Here is a 6,000-nt window from a genome sequence, read left to right as displayed (position 1 = left end):
ATATTTGACCCAATCATGCAGGTCTTAGAGGGGCTCTAGGAGAAATTCATGAAACTGAGATTTAAGGATGATAGAAGCAATGAATGGGGTGGAAAAATGATTCAGGCAAAGTTTTCTGTAGCTGTTGTGCCTGGCTTGGTGCATGTAGTAAGGTAAACAGGGTTGGTGTGGTTCACATAGATAGAGTTGGAAGAACAATGATAAGAAATTAATGTAGAGATGTAGGTCATGTCTTTTTGGCCATACTAACAGTAACTTCAAGTTAGGGCAAACAGCTAAATAGGCATTTTAAGCTATTTCATTGACTGCAGTGTTTGAAATGGTTGTGCATATGTGTACAAGGATATAAGATGGAGAAGAAAGATGTGGGGACATGAATTATTAAGCTATTGCAGACACCTAGGGTAGAAATGAAATGGCTAGGCCTAGTAGGCAAATATGGAGAGATGGATAGACTTGAGATACAGTTAAGAAGATAATGATGGAGTCTAGAAAAAAGATAAATCTGATGGTAAAAAGGGGTGATGTAAAACATGATTCTTGTATTTCTGGCTTGCACAATTAGATGATTCTATCTTTTAGTGAAAAAGGGATCATTGGATCACAATCAAGTTTTGTGGAGAATATCATGAGTTTAAACTTGGTTGCATTTAGCATGGGGTGGCTGTGGATACCCAAGAGGAGGTGTATAGGTAGTTGATTGAGTTCATAAGAGAGTTCTGAGCCAGAGTAATAAACTCGGGTTTCAACAATGTCATATTAAGCAATAGAAGCTTTGCTTTCCATAAAAGCTTATGTTTCTAAAATGTGTTTTTAAATTTGCCATAATACTCTGATACAGCCATACAAAAATATTGCAAAGTTTGTGTTTTGCAATTTTGTTGTAAACAGCAATATCTCCATGACACCTTGGGAAATTAATTTAGAGCTTTTAAAAGTTGCTACAGCGCTGGCTTTATGGGAACTTAGATAAGACAGAAACAGAGAAAAAAATCAGTCTTTGTTTAAAACTCAATGCATATAATGGACAGTCTTCAATAAGACAGAATTTCAGGCCAGGCCTGTAATCCCAACACTTTGGGAGGCTGAGGCAGGCAGATTACTTGAGGCCAGAAGTTCAAAACCAGCCTGGCTAACATGGCAAAACCCCATCTCTACTAAAAATACAAAAATTAGGCAGGCATGGTGGCACACACAGTTGTCGTCCTAGCTACTTGGGAGGCTGAGGCAGGAGAATCACTTGAACTTGGAAGGCGGAGGTTGCAGTGAGCCAAAATTGTTCCATTGCACTCTAGCCTGGGTGACAGAGTGAGACTCTGTCTCACACACACACACACAAAAGAGAGAATTTTAAAGTATTGCTGAAAGAGGCTAGTTTAATCACCGGCAAAGTTGTTTGTTGTGCATGTATTTGGGTGTATGTGTGTGTGTGTGTCTGTCCATGTGATATAGTAAACACTTATATATAAACACTCTAATTAACACTTACCTATATTATAGCACATGAAATGTTCAAGGAAGTATTCTATTTGCTTTATTTATGTGAACTTAGTTAATCCTCCAAACAACCCTATGAGGTAAGCATTTTTTGTTTTCCCATTCTGCATATGAGGAGAACAATCATAAGAAAGCTAAATGACTTTTTAAAGCTCCTCCAGCTAGTAAAGGGATAGGCTAGAAATCAAATGTTGGTGGCCTGCTTTAGTGTTCCACTCTTGTGTAAATTTCATTATTGTTTTCCACTATTCACTCATTGACTTCCTTGTAATAAGCTTCCATACCCCATGTCATTGTCATGACTTGCATTGACTTCCTATGGGAGGAATATTTCCCCCCCATCCTATCAGATCATATTTGCTCATTTGATTTATTCTGACCAATGAAATAGAAGCTGAAGTGACAGATACAGTGCAAAACCGCTCTCAAGGTAGCCTTGGACCAACCCAGTTTTTTCTCCCTTCCTGCTGTAATATTCAAGAAAAACTAGGAATACGCCGGGAATACAACATCCTGAGCTAGGAGGGGAACTATTCGGAATAGCCCGTGTTCTGTTCTTCTCTCTGCTAGAAACAGGAGGTCCTTCAGTGCTTTAGCCGGTCTGGTCATGTTTCCCCCTGAGATATAGAACCCAGGTTTGGTTGCCTTTTGGAGTCCTTTAGCTGCCACAAGTGAGGACATGTCCAAGTGAGACTCTATTCGCCCTGGGCAGCTATCCTGAGTCCTGGGGAACCGGCTCACAGTAAATCCTAGGATTTTGTTGTCCCTTGCTGCCTACCTGAAGTGATAAAGCCACTTTATGTAACTTGTTGCATGTAAGTATGTTCTGTCTCACTGACTCAGACAAGTCAGTAACCAGTGCCCAGTGAACCTGCTCCACAGCCCTTTCTAAGCATAGGGCTTAAGAGACATTGAGTGCATTTACCAGCTTTCTTACTTTCTCCTTCAACTACAGTATGTGACTGGCAGAGGCTGCTCCTTCCACCTGGGTCCTAGAATAAGTCACATGAGTAGAGGCACTAACAACCCACAGCTCCTAATAGAGCAAGTAAAAGGAAAATAAACGATTCTGATTTTAAGACAAACATTATGAAAGAGGAGAATTTAAATTAATTTATTTTTTTCTTGTGGAGTGATAATGAATAAAAAAAGCAGAGAACCATTGTTACCTAACAATGAGATGCTGAAGTGTTCTGTCACCACAGCTTCACCTACTGAATCTTGATTGTTAAAAATTTTAAATACTGTGTAATGACTCTTCATAAAAAATAAACGCCCAAAACCCACCTCTTCATTCATAAGAAGAAAAATGGTGTACTCAAGATGTTAAATGTTTTAATGCCATAGTATAATATCACCACAGGTAATTTTTTTTTTTAAGTACACATTGCTTTACTGACTACATTTTCTCATTAAAACTATAACTTTGGCAATATATGTTAGACAACTTGATATCCTCTGATTTATTTCACGGAGAATCACTCATATAAAATATACTTAACTACTAAACGTCTGGCGTCTTTTAAATTTAACAGTTTTATTTTACTACAAGTTTAACAAGTGGAGAAATACGGAAGAAGCCCTCGTAAGTTAGTATTCCAAATCAATACCATAAGGCCTGTAATACCAGCACTTTGGGAGGCCAAGGTGGGCAGATCACGAGGTCAAGAGATGGAGACCTTCCTGGCCAACATGGTGAAACCCTGTCTCCATAAAAATATAAAAGTTAGCCAGGCGTGGTGGCAGGCACCTGTTATCCCAGCTACTCGGGAGGCTGAGGCAGGAGAATTTGCTTGAACCTGGGAGGCGCAGCTTGCAGTGAGCCGAGATCGCGCCACCGTACTCCAGCCCGGCCGACAGAGGGAGACTCGGTTTCAAAACAACAAAAAAAGACACATCGTGGAATCTTTACAAATGCACTAAGTAGGCCTCACCATAACTTCTGGGTTTTTACCGAAAATATATAACTTCAGTCTAATCCAAAAATCATTAGATAAACTAAATTGAGACACATTTTCTTTTCTTCTTTTCTTTTCTTTTCTTTTCTTTTTTTTTTTTTTTTTTTTTTTTTGAGACAGTCTCACTCCATCCCCCAGGCTGGAGTGCAATGGTGCAGACTTGCCTCACTGCAACCTCCCTCCTCCCAGACTCAAGTGGTTCTCCTGCTTCAGCCTCCAGAGTAGCTGGAACTACAGGCGTGCACCACCACTCCCGGCTAATTTTCGTATTTTTAGTAGAGAGGGGGTTTCACCATGTTGTCCAGGGTGGTCTGGAACTCCTGAGCTCATGCGATCCTCCCGCCTCGGCCTCCCTAAATGCTGGGATTACAGCCGTGAGACACATTTTCAAAATGGCCACCACTTTTGAAAAGTATCATTGCAACGAAAGACTGGAAAGACGGAAAAGCTGTCACCAGTTGAAGGAGTCTAAGGAGACAGAGCCACTGAATGCAGTGTGGAGTGCTGAATCCAGACATATAAAAAATGAATTAGTGGGGAAATTTGTTATAGTTAATAGTATTTGTTCCAATTCTAATTTTCTGGTTTTGCTCATCGTATTAGCTTGTGTAAGTTATTAACTCTATGATAAGCTGGTGAAGGTTATACATACAAAGTGATCTATTTCTGACACTTTTCTGAGTCTAAATTCATTATAACTATAATAAATGAATAAGTTTTATAGTAGCTAACACTTCTGTCTCTTAATTCTATAAAATATAAGCAAAATATGGATGTTTCCATAAAAACCTTATATTATTTTATGAAATAGTTTGTTTTATGTTATATAACGAACCATCCAAAGTTTAATCCCAAAAACTATTTTTCAGGAGTTTTGAGCTCAACTATTGATGGTTTAGACCTGCCTAGTGGATCTTTCTGTCAGGGTCCGACGTTATCTAGCAGTTGACTGATTATATCCTATGGTTGAAAGGCATTTTTGGCTGGGTATGGTGGCTCACGCCTGTAATCCCAGCACTTTGGGAGGCCGAGGTGGGTGTATCAGCTGAAGTCAGGAGTTCAAGACCAGCCTTTCCAACATGGTGAAAACCCACCTTTACTAAAAACACAAAAATGACCAGGCATAATAGCGCACACCTGTAGTCCCAGCTACTCGGGAGGCAAGGCTGAGGCAGGAGAATCCCTTGAACGTGGGAGGTGGAGGTTGCAGTGAGCCAAGATGGTGCCACTGCACTCCAGCCTGGGTGACACAGTGAGTCTCCATCTCAAAAAAAAAAAAAAAGAAAAAAAAAAAGGCACTTTTTGTATTTATGTATTTTTGTATTTATGGAGTACAAGTGCAATTTTGTTACAGGTGTAGTGGTAAAATCACAGTATCCATTACCCAAATAACATAAATTGTACCCACCAAGTAATTTCTCATCATCCATCACAGTCCCTCCTTGTCACCCTTCTAAGTTTTCTTTGCCTATTGTTCCACATTGTATGTCAATGCATAAACCTCTTTGAGCACCCACTTATGAGTAAGAACTTGTGATATTTGTCTGTGTCTGGCTTGTTTCACTTAAGATAATGAACTCCAGTTCCATCCAAGTTTCTGCAAAAGGCATGATTTCATTCTTTTTTTATGGCTGAATGGTATTCTGTTGTGTATATATAACACATTTTCTTTATGTTTTTGAGATGAAAACATGGCCTTTCATGCTCCAGCAACTTGGCTCAGGGTTTTTCACATGGTGCTCTCAAGGTTCCAAGAACCAAAAAAGCAAAAGTCCCAATGTGTAAGAATTTATCAATCTGTTTTTTAAATCATTTTTGTTAATGTCATGTTGGCCAAAACAAATTGCATAACTTTGCCCATGTCTTAATGGGAAGAGCTACAATATTCTATTGAAAAGTGGTCTACATTCAGAGATAAAAGAACATGTGGTCATTTTCATGCAATTCACCACAATTGTGCAGTTTGCCTCAGTTGTCTATTCTTCTTACTTGATGATGTTTTCCTTTGTATTTTAAAATAATTATATCTTTAATTCCAGGGAATATGTCTAATGATGTTTGAATTATATGTATCACAAGACTTGCAGTTTGCAAGAATCTAGTAATGGCTAAAGAATTATTAAATTAATGATTGATTAAATGAAAAATGTATTAACTTTAAATTTTAAAATCATATTAACTTGGAAGACTTGACATTAAAATGTAAAATATATTATGTATGAAACTTTATTTGTATTCAAAATGCTACATGTAATTTTCTACATGTTTCTTATGTTTCAGTTTTGTCATTCATTGCTAATTTTCTTCTAATAAATGGTCTACTTTGGCTATACTAACCTGTCACTCTTCTGTGCTTTTTTTTTTTCTTCAAAGGGATCTATGTTTACTGACTTTTAAATAAAAGGATCAAATACATATTTCTTAATTTTTTATTTATTTTTTTTTACTTTTGAGATACCAATCAGAATTGCTACTTAGTATAATTGCTTAGTTCCAAAGACATTTTTTGAATTCCTACTATGGGACAAGTGGAATGTTTTGTAAT

The sequence above is a fragment of the Rhinopithecus bieti genome, unplaced genomic scaffold (assembly GCF_001698545.2).
Source record: "Rhinopithecus bieti isolate Rb0 unplaced genomic scaffold, ASM169854v2 scaffold_1295, whole genome shotgun sequence".
NCBI classification, from domain to species: Eukaryota; Metazoa; Chordata; class Mammalia; order Primates; family Cercopithecidae; genus Rhinopithecus; species Rhinopithecus bieti.
The sequence above is the reverse complement of the archived record's forward strand: the minus strand, read 5'-3'. Positions refer to the sequence as shown.